This window comes from Miniopterus schreibersii (assembly GCF_964146895.1).
Source record: "Miniopterus schreibersii genome assembly, chromosome: 4".
Lineage (NCBI taxonomy): Eukaryota > Metazoa > Chordata > Mammalia > Chiroptera > Miniopteridae > Miniopterus > Miniopterus schreibersii.
In genome coordinates, this window is record NC_138105.1 from 51,673,958 (window position 1) to 51,693,550 (window position 19,593).

The 19,593-nt window shown below is 38.0% G+C and overlaps 1 long non-coding RNA gene across 1 annotated transcript in view; it reads left to right on the forward strand.

Moving 5' to 3' along the window:
* The first annotated feature begins 209 nt into the window (after positions 1-209).
* Positions 210-19,593, forward strand: part of LOC308556521 — a 30,759-nt gene continuing 11,375 nt past the window's right edge. The window contains exon 1 of the long non-coding RNA XR_013998715.1: positions 210-299. This is a non-coding gene — a long non-coding RNA (uncharacterized lncRNA). The remainder of the gene's footprint in view (positions 300-19,593) is intronic.

A 19,593-nucleotide genomic window follows, 5' to 3' on the forward strand; every position in this document is an offset into this window, starting at 1 on the left:
CTGTTTGCTTGCTGACTACTTCAGCGGTTCTGATTCCTCTGGGTGATTTCCACAAGGCTGGTAGTGGGGAGGGGGCGGATTGGTGAATGATTTCATGCAGAAAAACACTGCACCCTCACACTCAAAGCCAAAACAAATACTTTGAGGATGAAGTAAGCTCTGAATTCAAGTAGTACATTTGATTTGAGAATACACTGATGCCCGAAACTTAGGCTGTTTTCAATATTCCTGCTGCATTCTACTTCTGAAGAAAGTGCCCCTACGTTGCAGAGATGAAACCCAGTGGTGGACTGTAAATGGTGAGTCCTCCTTTATTTATTTATTGGACAACGTTCCATCTGAATTTTGCCCAAAGTAAATTGTTTTTCTCAGGTGGAAGTTAGTGCCCAGAAACAGAGAATGAAGGCAGCAGCATTGCCCAATCAAAATACTGGTGTATTTTTTGGATTAAGAGAACGGGGGTGGGGGGGTGGCAGGGAGCGCTGGAAGAAAATGGGGCTGTGTGTGCCCCAATGTAGAACACTGGCCAACAGCCTGCAGCATCCAATAGCAATAAGTTATCCCTCAGTCCCCAAAGTTTAAAGGGCTCTGAAATTTTCAACAGTGATGATGATGCCTTATTTCTCTAAAGCCTCCCCTCTCTTGGCCTCTGAGACTGACCCTTCCCTCTCGCTTTTCCTACTGTTTTAGTCACCTTTCTTTCACAGACTCCAATGGTTCATTCCCTGCATAAGTGTTTCCCAAAGTGCTGTCCACTTGCATGAGAATCCCCTGGGTGCGAATCGGAATTCCTCAACGTAGAATATGGAAATCTGTGTTTGCCGGGCTACTTAAGTGAGATTCTTATACACAGGAAAGAATCTCTACCTTAAAAGGTTTTGTCCAGCATGTTTCATCTCTCTCCACTCACTTCTTCGACAACTGCAGGCATGATATTTTCTTCAAACTGTCACTTAATATATTTATTAATCACAGTCACTCTCTCCAGCCCCAGATAATCTCCTGGCCTCTGGGTCCACTTTATCAACATTCCACTGCATATCTCCACTTAGATGACCCATAGTAATCAAAATACCCCATCACACACACACACACACACACACACACACACAGAGGCACACACTAAAATGTTTGTTCATAATTCACAACTCTTATCTCAGATACTAGCAGTGGTATCTACCCATTTTCCCCGTTCATAAACCTTGGGGTAATTCTACATTCAATTATGTAGCAAGTTCAGTTAATTTTATCTTTTAACAATCTGTACTTTAAGTTCGGGACTTCGTGGATTCTCATTTGGATGACTGAATTATCCTTCTAATTAGTCCTCCAGCTTTCAGCAAGAGACATTATCATAGAGGGGGAAAAAAAGCAGGTGTCACTTCCTTTTTGCATGACTGTGGGTGATTTAATTTTCCTCCTCCTAGGATAATAATTATTAAAGCAATTAAGCAGGTAAAACACCGAGCACAAGACCTAGAAAAGATAAACATGAAATACTTGCTACTTTTACTCCTTCAGAGTAGGGAAGCTTTCATTCTGTTTTCAAAATAATTGTTCTAAAATGCAAATCTTATTATACACAATTCACAAATAATCACGTCATGCACCAACTTATAAACATCCAAAGACTTCTAATAAAGCTACAGAGTATTAGCTTAACATTCAGGGCCTTCATGTTCTACTCCTCCTGCCATTTTCCCCTCAGGCTTCCACGTGCCCTTGCACCAGTTATTTCCAGAACTCCTGCAAGAATTCGATCGAGGAGCAAACTCGATTTCCTTTGTGTGTGGCAAAGGTTGTCTTTGTGGTCTGCTGCCCCCTGCCGGCCATGGGCGCGAAGAGCCAGTGCTGGCTCCTGGCCAAAGGGACCCTGTAATTCATCCCAAGTTACTATCTGCTTATGTAAAAATATATTTGGACATCCAAGGCTGGTTATACACGTAACTTTCAGAATCTTTCACAGTGACATGAACGGAGTAGCAGTGTGAACTTACAGCCAGGCTTTCTAAGCCATTTAGCGCTCTCCTAATAACAAAATACTGTTACCAGTACCCCAATCTTCATCGGTTTCATCTGTTCATTTCACTGGGACCAGGACTTCGACATAAAGCCCCAGTTTTCTTTACAGTGCACCCCAGTACCTATTCATTTAAAGGTTAACCCTAGGATAGAAGAGAAGGTTCATTTTGAAAGGGCTGTCTTTGGGGATTGTTTCCAGAGGAGCTCTTGAAAGCCTTTTGTGTCTAAAGAGACACTGATCAAAGAGGAGCACCAAAGCCCCAGGGACCGCAGGCCTCTCATTCCCAAGGCTACTGGGATACTATAACCTACGGAGCAAGTTTGCTGACCCTTGTAATGTGTTACATGTGATCTTTTTTATCATTCTAAGGTAGGTAGGAAAATATAGGCTAATATAAAAATTAAGCAGAACCAATTTTTTTCCTAAGACATTTTAGTTTGTTTTTTAAAAAATATCTCTAATCATTCATTTGAATTTATGATGGGAACAGATGAGACTAAATATATTATATACTCCCTATATGAGCAGAATGTAATTTATTGTATTAAAAAGAATTCTAGATTTACCTTGGAAGAGATTCTGATTACAATAAAAGATTTTTATTATTCTAGTATTGTGAACATAAATACATATGATCCATAAAGCCTATTGATAAGAAACGTATTCAATAATCCATCTTTCACAGTGAAATAGAAGTTCAGGTATTTTCTTCCTATGACATCAGTGTACCAAAATGCTCAGTTTCTCCAATCATGCAGCAATATATTTCTAAGTATTAATCCCTGCCATTTACATTTCTTACCCTCCAAATTCACTGCCAGCCCCCTATTAAAGCTGCTAAGTTATTTTCTGCTTATCTCCTCAAAGGAAGGGTGTGAAGAACACAAGTCAGGGAAAACAAGAGTATTAATATTTTTCTGAGTTTTGTCTTTAAAATAACAAATTCCTTAGAGGAGTAATAAAGCAAAGGCAATATATTTGAATGAGGGGGCGCATAAATATTTTATGATATTCTGCAGGCAAGGGGTGAAGTGAGCCATGGAGGAAAAGAGAAACAAAAGGGGGGATTAATGACAATATAGATGGATATGGGTCCTGGATAAAGAGTTTCTGAAGCCTGCCTCCCCAGGAAGACAGTGTCACTGTGGATTATTGTGTGAGACCCAAGATCAAAGAAAGCCAGTGTATCTTCCCTGGAAAGAGTCCTCACGGGGGGTGTGACTGGGCAATGCATCTAAGTAGACTCTGCCTATTTCACTAATAACATATGAAAATGGGGGAATGATTCTTGTGTCCCCAGGTAAAGCCCAGAAAAAAGCAAAGATGCCTCCAAGACTTAAAGAGACCAGGCAGATAAGCTCAGGAGACAACTCAGCATGATATTCAGGAATCAAAGATCAAGGTTCGAATGGGACAACTGACATCTCACTAGATCTTTGTAAGACAGGCAACATCTGCTTTTCGTTCTTCTAATCTTATGGAATTTTGTTAAACGACTATCATTTTATTCCCCAAATTTTGATATCTATCTTAGGTAGAGGACCGCGAAATTGGCCAAAATCAACTTTTCCCACTGTCGTGAAGCGGGTGTTCAAAATGAAAGTTAGGCTAATTGGTTTTTTAAATGTGGAGCTATTTTTTTTTTTATAACTGTGAATGTGCAACCCTTAGAGTTTATTATAAATTATCCATTCACTTGAATCTATTTAACATTCTCATTCTTTGTCAGAACTCATCACCATTAGTGTTCCCATGTTCAGTATTTGTCATCATGACCCAAATACTTATTGATCATGTATTTTGAGTAGGACACTGAGGTTGTGTTGAGCCGGAGTACATGAGTGGTAAATTTTATGCAATGAAATGTGTTTTTAAGTTTTAGGACATTTAGTGAGAGAGTGAGATAGCTAACAACATTTGTGAAGAAGTTGCTCGGTCTATAATAATACATCTCCTACTGAGAATCAGAAGAGGCAATGCAGGGCCAGCTTGAATTGCTTCAGAAGGCTAAACTGATGAATGTTTGAGTCAAATACATAAGCAGCATTGCCACAGAATGTGAACCTGTAAGACAGGACCCATGGAGTCCAACTAATTGATCCAATTTTCACATGTATATATCCTTTGAGTTTTTAAAAATGCTGGAAGTATTTCAAAGTTTGAACTACTTATTAAGCTTCCAGAAAATGCTAAAGTTCGACTTCAGAACTGATAATTAGAATGGTACTCTACCTTAGATCACACTGTTTCTCCCTCAATATTCTTAGATACTTCAAGATGTTCGATGTGTTAAGAATGAACAAAAAGCTTACGTAGTCTGGCACGGTTTGCAAGTAAAACTCACAAAGCCTGCCTCTCTTTTTAGCTTCAGACTCTTTTCTTCCACAAGGGGGAAAAATTCTGACACATTTCTCAAGGATTCTTTTATTCTGTCACTTGTCAAGCAGAGAGTAAAAAAACACCTTTCCTCTTCCCCTACTAATATATTTTGTGACTTTTTCATCAGCCCAGCAACTCTGAAAACCTGCTGAAATTTGCATTAGTGTACCCACATAGGAAACTACATTTGCCTCCAAAAAGGAGAAAAAGGTTCATTTCACTGTGAAAACATATATTTTATATACAGGCATATTAAATAATACAATAGTTAATAAATACAAGAATGAAATCTGTGTTTCATATACAACTGTTATCCCACTTTTGCCCCACCCTGTGCACACACACACACACATACGCACACATTTGTACTTCTAGAAACAGATAGGTATTTTAACATGTAAAGATGTAAAAGGTGTAAAGTAAGAATTCAGGAGATGTGGGATGTGAAAACACGAAGGGAAAGACCATATCTCTAATTATATATTTGTACCATATCAAATAGTATGAAAATCAAAATTTAAAAAGAGAGCTTTATATTCACCAAATGATATATCCAAAGCATGAAAATGTTAAACCTTATAATTAGGAGCAGTTTAGTTAACATCACAGCAAAAAGGTTTCACAATTTCACTAGCACAGATAATAAATGTGGTGCTCTGGTAAAATACTAATAGGGACAGATGAATAGTCTTATAACATATGGGTTTCTTTCTGGTACAAAGCAATTGGCAAAGAGTAGGGAAGGAGATTGTAAAGTAGAAGCAGTAGAAACTTGGAAGTTTGCTATAAAAATATTTTTAAATTCATTGCTAAAAGCATACTGTGGATTTTAAATGAACAAGAATGATCAACACACACTGAGGATCTTTATTTTTATTAAAATATTGTTTTAATGTTGACATCATTGCAGGAGTCCCCCTTCCCCCTCCTTTTTCCCACCTCCCCCCTTCCCCACCTACCCCTTCCTTGGCCTTTACCAAATTAATGTCTGTGTCCAGGGGGTATGCACATATGTCCTTTAGCTATTTCCTTCACTGTCTTTATCGAGTCACACCCCCCCCCCGCCCCCCTTGGACACAGTCCAGTCTGTTCCATGTATTCACTCTTCTGCTTCCATTTTGTTCATCATTTTATTTTGTTCATTAGATTCCACATATAAGGAGATCATTCTGATACTTGTCTTTCTCTGACTGGCTTGTTTCACTTAGCCTAGTACCTTCCAGGTCCATCTCTGCTGTTGCAAATGTAGATCTTTAAAAGTGCACATCTTACAGACATTGGTATGGGGAAGGCCTGGGGGTAGAGGGGGTCAATGGGGGGGAAAGGGGGACATCTGTAATACTTTCAACAATAAAGATAAAAATGTTTTTAAAAGTACATGTCTTAGAAGAGCACTAGATTTCCTGTTTCAAAAGTCTTGCCCTTCCATTGCTGTTTTTTCACCATTATAATTAAAATATCTTGTACCAAGATTCAAATATGGATTACTCCCATTTCTTTTAACTGGATGATGCTAATAAATTTTCTAATAATGAATTATGAAGTGTCTCAATAGTAGGTTTTGTAAAAATACTGCATAATTTATAAAACATGGAAATAATTGCCAACGGTTCAGCTTTCTTAACCTTTTTGTTCCTCTCCAATGTACATAGCCTCTTTGTAATATATAATTCTGAAAATATTAATTATAACATCCTTTTGATATTAGGGGGGAAAACTAAATCCACTCTGATTTTTTAAAGTTTAAAGTAAATTATTCACAAGGTTCAATATGTTCAACTATGATCCTTACAAATTGTGTTCTAACTGCATTACTAATTTTAAAGCTGGGCAACAGTGAAAACATAGCAGTGAGTCAGAAAGTTATGTACAACTGGTACAATTATAATCTAGCTCATAAAAGTATGTCATTGGTCCTCTTCTTCAAAGGCTATGCAAATTTAAGACTAAAAAATTAAGAAATCCAAATCTATTTATAGTATACAAATGATTTCTATCCATAATCTAGTAAGGTCTTATGGTTTAGACCTATTATAAGAAAGATATAACTCCTTCAAAGTTTCCCAAGTGTAATAGCACAAATATTTTGAAAGATAATTTAACACTAAATTTTTCTTATTAATCAAACCACAAGAAAATAAAAACTCAAAACAAAAACAAAAAGACCTAAATAACCTGATTATATCATTGACAAAAATACATATAAAATAAGAAATTCAAAATAGATTTTTCAATTTCTTCTTAGCAGATTCATTGAAGTATATAGTAGTTAAATAGAGAAATGTCTATTAGTCATCTCACCATTTATAGTAACCTTTCTCTAGGCAATAGAAATAATACATATCTTTGGAAACAACAAATAATAATGTTTCAACGTAAGGACACACTTTAAATTGTACTGTTTTAGAATTATTTTTCTAATTTTAATTCATGTATAATTATTTCCAAATACCTAGTGGTATATTAAAATGATTGTCAAATGTTTTGTACAACTTTATTTTTGAAACTTTTTTTCATAGCAGCTTACTGTTTGAGTCCCCTTGGTTATTTATACATAATGTAATTTTTTTCATTGGCTATACATACAAGAAATTCTGCATAAAAATCCAGTTGACTTGTAACTCTAACGTGTTCACTTTTCTCAGCTTGACAAGTAAACATAAAAGTCTTTTTTTTTAAGCTGCCTACTGAATTTTTTTATAGGAAACAAGACATAAAAACAATTACATGTTGCTCCAGGCAATTCTGAATCAGTTCAGTTTTTTCATTCAGACCTGAAAAATCCCCAGAACTCAAGATGAGTAATCTACATCTACATGACAAAGTTAAATACAAATGTTTAAAAAGAGTTTATTGAAATGTGACAAGCTATTGATATTGATCTATGCCTTAGATCACAACAGCTAAAACCTAATTACTACAGTACTTTATTGTTACTCATAGATGTTCTGAGAAACCGCTATCTAGTGGAAATTCTAAAATTTCTAGTCTTAAAATATATTACAATAAACATCTCAAGACAAGACCTACCTTCAACTTACATTTCACTTGGTAAGTAATGGAACTAATACTGATCCCATAAAAGTCAATCTACCCAGGTGGGTGAGCAGTAATATGTATGACTGGAGCTACGACTGCTGCAATATACTTAGTTTCCCAAACCAGAGAGGAATTTTCTGATTTACAGCCGTCCCTAAGCCCCTGCATCCCTATCTCCACATGCAAACTGTCCCATCGTCCTCTTGATCCCACCTGAGTGCCTCTCCAACCCATCCGTGTTTCTCTATTTCTACAGCTACTGTTTATTTTACTGTTTACATCACAGTACTTCTTACTTTCAGTGCTGCCAGTGTGTCATCTCCACGCCTCCCATTCCTGAGGCTGTTGTCCTAATTGCAGTGAGCGAGAACTTCCTCTGACCCAAGTTCCCTCCTTCAGTTTCTCTCTTCGGCCCACAGCGTCCACGTGCCTGGAATAGCATACAGGAGAGGACAGAGCACCCGTGACCTGGCTGGTCTTTTTAGCTTTACCCTCCCCCAAAGCCCTCTCATCCTATATTTCATTTTAAAACTACTGTCACTTTCTTAAACAAACCAGAGCACTGCATGCTTTGCCTATGCAGTCCTTCCCTCTCTATCCCGTCTCACCCGCAGCCGCGTGTCCCAGAAATCAAGTGGCTCACAGCTGCTGAGCAGCCGCGTGCAAGGGCTCGCTCAGGCCTGGTAGTGCCCGCTGGGCCCTGCGCGTGTGCCCCCGCGGCCCCTGGGCTGTCCTGCAGGCCCTTTGAGGATGGCGGCGTGTCACTTTCATCTGTGCATCCTAAGCACCTCCTAGGGTGTCCGGACCACAGCACCGAATCCATGTTTATTGAATGAGTCACTGAATCGATAACACAAAAGTTTATTCTGTCTTTCTAAGGTGAGATCTATGTCAAATTACATATTGAAATACCTCTCAGAACTACAGGCTGGCTCAGTAAGGAAGGATGTTGGCAGTCCATTGAACTGCCATCCTTTTTTAAAAAAAAAAAAATTTTGAGTAAAACAGCTCTCCTAAGTTAAACCACATAGCGGAGTCACAGAGTAAAGAAACACTTAACAAAGTTTCTCCCTTTGGCTTTTTGGAGGCCTGTGGACACAGAGTCTAAAGGAAGCACTTTTTAATTTTTCTGCTGTCATCAGTAACCTCAAATTGACACCAGTTGAATTAAAATGCCCTCTGCTTCATCTTTACCTACTTCTCAGTACTTTAAACTTAATTATACCCTCATAAAAGCTTAAGATGTGGTAAAGAGTATTGTGTTCTAAAAAGGAAATGGATATGGAGTCAGGAAATCTGTGTTTTCACTACTGGATTTTTCTTATATAAACTTTGCTATTTTGTAGGGTTGCAAATACAAATTAAAACCACAATGAGGTACCACCTCACACCTGTCAGAATGGCTATCATCAATAAATCAACAACAAAAAAGTACTAAGGAAAAAACCTAACAAGATACCTTCAAGAGCTTTATTTTAAAAATTTAAATATCACTGAAGTGCATAATATATCTTCACATGAAATGTCATAAAAATATCAATCATTTCTAATTTGTCTATAAGCTTCATACGATTTAAAACAAAATCTCAATAGAACTTTTTGTAGAATCTGAGGAAGTGATTTTAAAATGTATATAGTGTAGATAAGGGTCAAGAACAGCTAAGACAATTTAATTAAAAGTAAGTTTTGGTGCCCTAGTTGGTTTGGCTCAGTGGTTAGAGCGTCAGCCTGAGGACTGAAGGGTCCCAGGTTCGATTCCGGCCACCCTAAATCCAGGATTGCTGAGCTCAAATCTTGCATTCTTCCCATTATAACATCTGATTCTTAGTCCTTTGAAAAATTATTAAAATTGAGTGTTTGTAGTTCCTTCCTATACAATAGTACTGAAAGGTCAAAGAAAAGTCATATCATGAAGTACTTAGGTGTCCAGGTATATAAAGCTTACCAGGAGCAGTTTCTTCATTTATATAATACAGCTTTCAGACTGAATGATTGCTAAGGCTTCCCGAAGTTGTTGGGTGTTTTTTTAATTTTAAACTAACAACTAAATTGTAAAATTTGATAAATTGAGCAAATATTAATTTAAAATTTTTAACTTTGAACATGTTACTATTGGGTCATGAATTTTAATAGAACTAAGACAGGGAGACATAACTGCAGTTACTATTCTTAACATTATATTATAAAATGAGAGCGCAAGTGATATCAGGTTAAAATTTTGGAACCAATAATAAAATATATTATTATTTCATTGTAGCTCATTAAAAACATGAAGTTACATTGACTGCATTATTCTAAGGCTGTTAATATATATATATTTTTAATATATATTTTTATTGATTTCAGAGAGAGGAAAGGAGAGGGAGAGAGAGAGAGAGAAACATCAATGATGAGAGTCCTTGATCGGCTGCCTCCTGCACACCCCCGACTGGGGACCGAGCCCGCAACCCCGGCATGTGCCCTGACCCGGAATCGAACCCAGATCTCCTGGATCCTAGGTCGATGCTCAACCGCTGAGCCACGCCCGGCCGGGCCTAAGGCTGTTAATATTAAAATTATATTTTGTCTTTAGCCAATATCATGATTCTCGGTGATTATCGCTGCCATTGCAAATGTAGTTTAAACTCTAAATTTCTTTTTTATTATAACTACAGCTATGATTATGATTATCAGTCCTTTCCATAAGAAAATGGAGGATCTTGTCTACCAAAGAGAAGGCTCAGCTATTTTTATACACAATTGTTACTCTCCGAGACCTGTAGATGTAAAACATTAAGTCCTTGTTGGAAGGTCTTATACTTAGAACAGATAATTATACTTTTGCTCCCTTGATAATCTAAATGTGTTTTTTAAAAAAGCAAAAACCAATTTATGGCGCAATTTTTTTTCAACTCACCAGGCCCCTGACCACCCCAAACAGAATAAAGCTCATGGTACAAGGTAGTAGATATTTAATAAATAATTGTTGAATAAATTAGTAAGGTAGCACAGGAAGAGAATATACACCAGGGAATATGGTTCTCAGCTGACATTAGCGGTCGATATTATAGTGTTTTATATTTTAACACATCGCTGTAACAAAACTGACTAGGAACTGATGACTTTCATTAAATAAAAAAAAATATGTTTTTTCAACTCTTTCCATTTTGTGGAAAGCCATATTTACAAATTATAGAAGCAATATAAATACAATAGGTTGGTCTGATGTTACAAGCATTTCAACCAAACTTTATGCCTCATTGTTCAACTTTATATACTAAAAATACATTTGTCATAAATCTAGGAGCATTAGCCTTTTTTTAAGATTTTGTCATTTTTTTCTATTATTAGGATAAAATTTTAGTTAATAAACTTATGGTTTGAAATCTACTGAAGTTCACCTACTCAGCTGATGTTATGAACAAAATTTATACTTGTGAGGTATAAAAGCATGATCTGTGTTTTCTGTATTATTAGACTGTTCAAAGGTATTTACGTTGGTAGGTACAAATGTTCTTTTAAAACTATATCTGACAGAACAAATTGATGGTCACTAGATGGGCGGGGGGTTGAGGAGATGGGTAAAAAAAGGTGAAAGGGATTAAGAAGTACAAATTGCCAGTTAAAAATAGTCGTGGGAATTTAAATACAGTATGGGGAATATAGTCAATAATATTGTAATAACTGTGTATGGTATTAGATGGGTACTAGACTTATCAGGGTGGCCAGTTCTTAAGGTACATAAACATCTAATTACTATGCGGTACACCTGAAACCACATAATATTTATTGTATGTCAACTGTAATTGCTAAATAAATTTTTAAAAATTACTTGTTAGAAAAAAATACATCTGTGAGGGAGTGATAATAATGATTAGCATTGTAATAGATCTGTTTTGTGTTCCCCATGGAATAAACTCTACTGTCTGCAGGGGCGCCTCCCAGGGAAGCCACACGTCCTGCACCTGCCTGTCGACTTGCAGGCTGTCACAGACATTGCACTTGACTTAGTACTCTAAGGGAGCAGTGGCATGGGCGTGGTAGCCTCACAGGGTTCAAACCCTGTTTTGCTTCTTAGTTTTCATGCTCTGCTTGGACAGGTTGCCTAACTTCTCTCTGCCTTAGTTTGTTTTTTTAATCAGCAGAACAGAAATAGTGTAATAGTATTACATTTTTAAGATGGCATCTATTAATATTATATATGCTTTTAATATGTAAAACGCTAATTAAGCATTAATAAATTTTAACGATTAGTTTTGTTCTGGTGATTGTGAGAGAGTAGTAATCCCTAAGTCACTTTTACTTTTCTATGCAAATCTTGATCTTCTGCTGGAACAGCTAGATGAAGGTCCTGTTAATTCTGTTTCTTCTCCATTGTCAGTGGTTTCTCATCATCATCTCTAAATGTAACTAAGGTGCTCTTATCCCTGTCTAAAATAAAAAAACTCCCCTTTCTTTGATTCTTCCTTCTTTTCTAAGTATGAATCTGTCTTCTCTTTTTATTCCAACTTTAGGTCTTACACACTCACCGTCTCCTTTTTTCCTTCTAAACCGTTCCTGTGTTTCTAATTTAACTTCACCCTCGGAAACGCTTACTGTGTGTCCACACTGGGGGGCGGCATGCCTGGTAGTGGGGACACAGTGGTGAGGGAGGTGCACCGGGCCCCACCTGCGTGAGTGTTCTGCCTCCACCTTTCTGCTGGAACCTCTCTCTGTGAAGGTTACAACATCCCCAGCTGGAGAAGGCGATGGCCAGTTTTCTCTCTGTTTCATGGAACACCTCAGGGGCCTTTGAGAGGATGACATTCCTGAAACTGCTCTCCCTGGAGCTTCACGCTACGGCCCCTCTGGGTCTCCCCGCCTGTCAGGGCCTGCACATTGGTCTCCTTAGGTCCTCTCAACCTCCGCCTCCTTTCTCCTATTTCTTCTTTATCATCTTCTTTTTAAAAATACTTTAAGTGTTCCCTAGAGTTCTGTCTTTGGCTCTCTTCTCTTGGGATTCTCAGAGACGCATTTTCATATCCTGCTCAGTTAAATTCCAAAGATAGCTGGGAGTCGTCATGCCCAGACCCGCTCAGCTCTCTCCCTCGCCGTCGCAGTCGTGACTGTGCCCCTCTGGCACCTGCTACTTCACCTGAAAGCAGCACCGCCGATGCCGCCTCCTCCCCAAACGCATAGCCTGCGGCCATCCTCAGCGTCCCCCTCACAAACCACCACAGCCCACCCGTCCCACCCCCTCTGCCTCCTTCCCAGCTCCTTAATCTCCCTTCGCCACCCTCTTCGCTTTCCTTCAGACTTTCCCCCACCTCTCAGCTCTGCCAAATCTATCTAATTGGCAGTTCTAGCTAAATAAAAATGAAATCTGAGCCTTTCACAATCTGGCCCTAGTTTTCTCTGAGTTATAGTGTCTATTGCTTTTCTACTCCAGGTGCCATGAGCTGAATTGTGCCCCCCCACCCACCCACCACCCCACCCACCCACCACCCCTCCCCCACTAATTCATGAAATCCTAACCTCCAGTGTGACTGGTATTTGGAGATAGGGCCTTTAGCAGATAGTTAAGGTTGAATGTGGTTATACGGGTGAGGCCCCATGGCGATAGGATTGGTGGCCTAACAATAATAGCAATACTCCTAAAAGAGAGAACCCCCTCCCATGCCATGTGGGGACACAGTGAGAAGGCAGCCATCCTCAGCCAGCCGGGAAAGAGCTGTCCCGGGAACCAGGTCGGCGGGCCCCTTCATCTGTTACTTTTATCCTGTAGGACTGTGAGAAAATTAATTCTGTTATTTAAGCCACCCAGTCTTGTGCACAGACTAGTACACCAGGTCCCAAGTAAGCTTTAGTTAAGCTCGAATTTTTATTTCTGATCACTATTATTGGACAATACCAAGTTTTTACATCCTCTCTCCCCTCTGCCTAGACTTCTTCTCTTCAGTTTCCTCACGTAGGAAACGCTCCTCATCTAAGAGCAAGCTCAGTTGTCTCCTCCGTCTTTCTTAAATGCCTTTACACTCACAGAAGCAGTACTGGTAGCATTTACTTTTAGAAACGATTTGCTTGCATTATAGCAATTTAACATCTCACTACTATATTTCTCTACCTTAACAGTGAACTTCTTAAGCCAAGAAAAACTCTATTTTATTCTTCTCTGTATTTCCAGGGTTAAGCACACTCTTTAGACAATGAGAAAATACAGTTAAATGAACTAATGAATTGATGAATGAGAAATAGAGAGGTGGAATGAATTTCCCTAAATCACTGGTACTAAATATTCTGTTAGAATGATACTCTTGGCCTCACACACCCTTTCCCTTTCACTTCAATCAGAGTGACTTATGATTGAAGAAGAGGCTAAGAGCACTTAGTTGATACCTTTCCTCTCTCTCTTGAGGTCCACCTGGCTACAGCAGTATATATTCTGTTCTCCATGCTCATTCAAAGAGAGGAAAGACCGCTCTTGCCCAGCATTCCCTGTGAGTGAGTGAGTGAGTGAGGTTTTCTAACTCAGGGAGAAGTATTAGCAAGCCCCATTTGGCTCTCGCAATAAGCCATGTCCTTTAGTATCAGCATCATCAGTATTTAAATTGATATATTGATCCTTACTTGCCTAATTTCCATATCTATCTCTCAGATGGTTACAAACTTGGAGGAGAGAGAGGGGTGCTATTTATCGGGCCCTCTAACACCTCCATATTTAAAATGGCCAGAAATAGGATTTGTGGCCAAAGTGATGCTTCAACAGCAAACTTCAGCAAACCCAAGGGAATACTGAAGACATTTACAAGGAGTTAATTAATAGGTGTACATATGGTAGCAAAAACACTTGGCAGAAGCCTTGTGTTTGAATATATCACAGAGCAAATCTGCTGTAAATGATGTTGATTTAGCTTCCAGAAAATATTTTAATGGAATTTAGTCTTATTTAAGCTCTCACATTGATAGCCCTAAAATAAATAGGTTCTTTATTTAAAAATTTACCCAACCAAAGTTATTTAAATGGAATCAGCTAAGATTTTGAGGCCACTTTTAAAAGACATGCCCTTCCCACAACCTTTATTGCCCCTCATTCTTTCTCTTAAGCCCTGAAAGTATACTCAATTAGGCTTTCAGACAATACTGTAACCAGCACATGTCCCAGGTGAACAAGTCACACAACTTACCTGGTTCTTTAGACAACCACGAACCTGCTTGGAGCTTCCTTTCTGACACAGAGAGTTTGAGTTCTGACTTCCAAAAAACGCTGACATATTCTGTACCTTTCTTTTCCCCCAAAATATTTAACCCACATATTTATCATGAAAAACAAATACTCCACCCTATAAGGTAAAAAAAAATCCCATCTCAGCTGCCATTTCTCTTCCTCCACTTTTAGAAGCTACTTTGATTCACTTCTTATCTTTGTAGAATCCTTAATGTTTTTATTTCTGTGGGTCTTTCTGGTTCTCTCTCTCCTCTGCCTTCAATTATGTGCAATACAATGTTATACTACTTGTCAGTGTTTTCATTAAGTAACATAAGTAAAGATACTTGTAAAATTGATATTTTTCTAGTATATGTAATGGAAAGACATGTCTGGGCTACTTTCAACCATCAATTCTCCATGTAACAATTTATATAACAACACTGATATAAATCTTCGAGACCGCCTCACAAATATGTCTGGAAAATAATTTCCCTAAACATATATTTCCTAGACATTTGTAGTGTATTTGAAAATTAAAATATTGATTTAATTTATGTACCTTGGTTATCATCTTGCTTCGTGGAATTGCAGTTTTAGAATGCATAGATTATTCCTCCCCCAGAGGGGAAAATCCAATCAAGCAAAGACCTCTAGCTGCACACAAATTCTGTCCTGTTTCGTTCTATAATTTGAATAACAAAAATAAGGTGTATGTTCTAAAATTATTAGTCCTAAAAAATAATATTTTAAAAGTATTTTCTAAATGTTCCCCAGTTCTCAAGCATTTGCTCTTACCAAGCAGAAAACCGCAATATAGCATTCTGCTTCCTTTAAATCGATTTAAAATGTTTTTTAAAACTGTTTTAGGAGGTGTGATTTGTTTACTAATGTAACCACTTTGAAGATTCTCACATAAAAAAAACTAGAAGTAAAATATTTGGAATGTTAATGAAATAACTATAGTCATTTTTTTTTTCCTATATTAGAAAACCAAGCACTCTTTCCCAGAAGAAAAAAAAAATAGTCCCTTTGCACTTCTAATTATGGTAAGCAAGGCAAAGAGATGATCACAGTCAATGTGGTAAGTGACAAGATATCTTTGGCTTCCCATCTGCTGGAGTTTCTCAGTGATAGTCCCCCGTCTCCCTGTGAACCCGCCCCAGCTGTACTGTTTACACTGTCTCCCCTCCAACCACTACTTTTTGTGTTCTTATTGTTGCCTTAGGGAGTTTGCCTAAAGTTGCACCAATCAATCTTATCTCTTCTCAGCAGAAAAAGCAGCTCAACAAAGGACTGCTGCTGACTTGTACTTGTGATCTACAATTGGCTTGTTTTCTGATAAATCTCTTGCTTGTCAGGGCCATTGTCAGACCTTTTGTATTTATGGCCTCTGAGATGATCAATTCTAATACAGGGTTTTATTTGAAATTTTGATTCAAGATCACTCCTGACATTTACTTAAATACAGCCGGTCTAGCATGGAAGCTCACTGTTGTGCCTTTTGTAATAAGAGACGGAGGAGAGTGACAGATTTCTGTTTGATTACCACAACGCAGGGCCACCATTTAAAGTAATGAGCCACTCCACACCTGTGCCACCTCTTCTATTTGTATTGGATCATAACCTAAATTATGCAGATGCCTTCTTTGAATCTGGGAAGACTATAAAAGAGACTCTGCCACTTATTTTTAAATGTGCATTAAGAACCTATACATATTGATAAACTGGTATTTAAACTCGGGATTTGCCAAAATAATACAAAGTTAGTGTAAATCATGTATTCTCATTCCTGTGTAATACACACAATACTCATGTCACCCAACGCAACACCCTGAGATAATCTAGTTCATACTGTAAGAGCAGTTTTTAGCCAGTTAAAAGATGTCCTTATATGAGGCATAAAATAGGTTAATAAAGCCCTCTGCCAAACCTGGATGGTGTTTCATATTTCAAAGCAAACAAAGCTTTTCTTAAAATTCTAAATTTATTTTCCCTTGCTGAGTTGATCGGTGTATTTAGCCTTGACTTCATTTTGCCTCACTATAGGAAGACATTAGACTAAATCTAAGAACACATAGCTTTCACACTGCAGTAGTTTGAAGATAAGAAACCAGAACTTAGCCCTGGCTGGTGTTGCTCAGTGGTGGAGCGTCAGCCTGCTGACTCAGTCGATGTGTCTCTCTCACATCAGTGTTTCTCTCTCTCCCCCGCCCTCCTTTCCACTCTCTCTGAAAATCAATGAAAAAAAATCCTCGGGTGAGAGTCAACCAAAAAACAGATAAAGAAGAAACCAGAATGTGTAAATAGAATGCACTTATGTTCCTTATACAGTTCATCTTTTTTAAAAAATACATATTTTATGAATAAGTTACATACATCATATGTTCAATAAATGATTAAAGGAAGACAATTTAGGTGACACAAACTTTATTTTATACTTTATGAAGCAAACGACCTTCTTTGGGAGAACTGCAATATGGGGTGAAAGACAAAAAGCTTTTATAGAATAAAGAACAAAGAAGAGAAAATAGAAAATACCTGATTGGCTGGGGCCACATAGTCCACTTTGTCTGGAGGGGGAAGCCCCATAGCTGGTTTGGCCTTTGGGGAGCCGCTGACTGCATATATTGCATTTCTGGTCAAGCAGAGCCTTTCTAGGGACACAAAACTTATCCAAATTTTGGTTTGCTGATGTGGAACCCCGGCAACAGCAGCTCCACCTTGGGCCTAGAAATTAATTTCAACCCAGATATATGTGTGTACGTATGCATATGTTTATGTATATACATTTATCAATATATATAACAAATTAAAACAAAAGAATAAGTATTTACAAGAAAATGAAGACTGAAGAATTGGACTTTAAGGCAGATTCTCCTAAATACAGGGTGGGACAAAAGTAAGTTTACTGTTGTTTGTATGGAAAATAATACAAAAATTAATAAATAATAATATAAGAATACACTCTGTTTTGCATACTCACAATGGTAAACCTACTTTTGCCCCATCCTGTATAGCCTTTAATTTTAAACATTGTTCCCTTAATTTTTTAAATTCACTTTTATGACACACCGTTTTTCTTGAAGTTATTTATAAACCTAAGCAATCTAATCACATACCCTTTGTTGTCTCTAAAAGTGCATGTAGTTTGAATCTAACAAAAATTATTTATTTCAACCCTAAAGCAACATCTATATTAAATACTTATTTATCTGCACAATTGGTACACCTGCTGAATGAATGTTGACATTTTCATCATTCACTTTATACAAAGTTTTATATAACAAATTTTTACATCACATTATGTCATGAATTTTTAAGTAAAGATAAATATTATCTTGTACCTCAAGGAAATTTAATTCTTTATGTAGAGGGGGGAAAATTAAATTGTGTATATAAAAATCGGCATCAACTTCCTTTAGTAAAATTCTTTTCACTGTGCTTTTTTTTCTTTTTAAATATATCTTTCTTGATCTCAGAGAGAGGAAGAGAGAGAGAGAAACATCAGTGCTGAGACAGTCGTCATTGATCAGCTGCCTCTTGCAGGCCCCTGACTGGGGATGGAGCCCGCAACCCGGGCATGTGCCCTGACCGGGAATCGAACTATGATCTCCTGGATCCTAGGTTGACACTCAACTGCTGAGCCACGCCGGGCTCATTGTGCTTTTTTGGAGAGGAATATTGAATTAAGCAAACCTCTTCTCAGCCCCAAGAAATTAGAAACCTGACAATTCTTTGAATACAATTAAAGGCAGGACAAAACACTTAGTAAAAATAGTTTAGACCTACTTTTGACTAGAAGAGAGAATTTTCTTTTTTGCCCACATTTCATAAAGAGAAAGTCCTTAACTTTTCAAAATATTTCCTGATGGCAAAAGAGAAAGAATAGAGAAGAGATTTAATTTTTACATTTCTATGAGAATAAGAAATGCATCAGTATTAAAGGAATCGCTTCTGGTTTTCCCATTCTGTCTTGTGGGCTGGATAGGCAAGTGACCCATCAGTTGGCTGAAAACTAAAGATGGAACTGACTTAGAGCAGTAGTTATGCTGTGTCACTCTTTCAGTACAAACTACCATGGTGCATTCTAATACATACTAGAAAATTTTTTTTTAAATGCTGGTGCCTAGGCTGGCTTCAGACTAATTCAATTTTGGAAGCAAGAGGTAGGCATCGGTATTTTTAAAAAGCTTCCCAGGTGATTCTGTTCAATTGGTTACTCCTTAGATCCTCTCTTCGAAAGTGACAGCACACCAAGGATGGCACAGACATCTTCCACACAACCAGACAGGAGCAGAAGGGCCAAATCTGCATGGATTTAGTAGCTTTGCAGATGTGGTGAAGAGAAGATACAGGGAATTCTGATGATCTTAATTAAGAGCCCTCAGACTTCATTTTATTTACTTCCAACAAATACCCTAAAAAAGCAAGGACTCTACTCTGAGTGGAATTATTTGCAAACATTCCTCAGCACAACCGGAAAGGACTGTGTGGACTCTGTCAGAGTGTCCAGAAGGAGCAGAAGGTGCTGTGGCTGCCTAAGTCCTTGAGCACCTCAGGAGTGCCCAGATTAACTTCCCTGCCAAAAGGATGGGGACCACAGTGAGGGAGGGAATCAATCTGCAGGAAATCGGGTCCAAATTGAAGAGTCAGGAGCCCTGAGAGTTCAGTTACTGGACGCACAGGGTGCCGAGAAGGCAAATCTCAGAGGCCACATTTTTAATACTTTGTGGTAACAACGGAGGAGAAAGTTCTTAAGCAATAAAACTGAGGAAGCTACCTCGGTCCATCCTGTCCCCTGCACAGAATGCAAGAAAACCCATCACACTAAACAAGAAAATAAGAAAGGATTGCCACTCAAACCCATGAAATTATAGCCTAAGAACAAAAGGGAAAAGGCCCGATTAATGTGCTAATGGATAATGAATCTGTAGCCTAATATTAAGTATGAGATAAAATACCTTAAGAAGGGGGTAGAAGTTTTGAA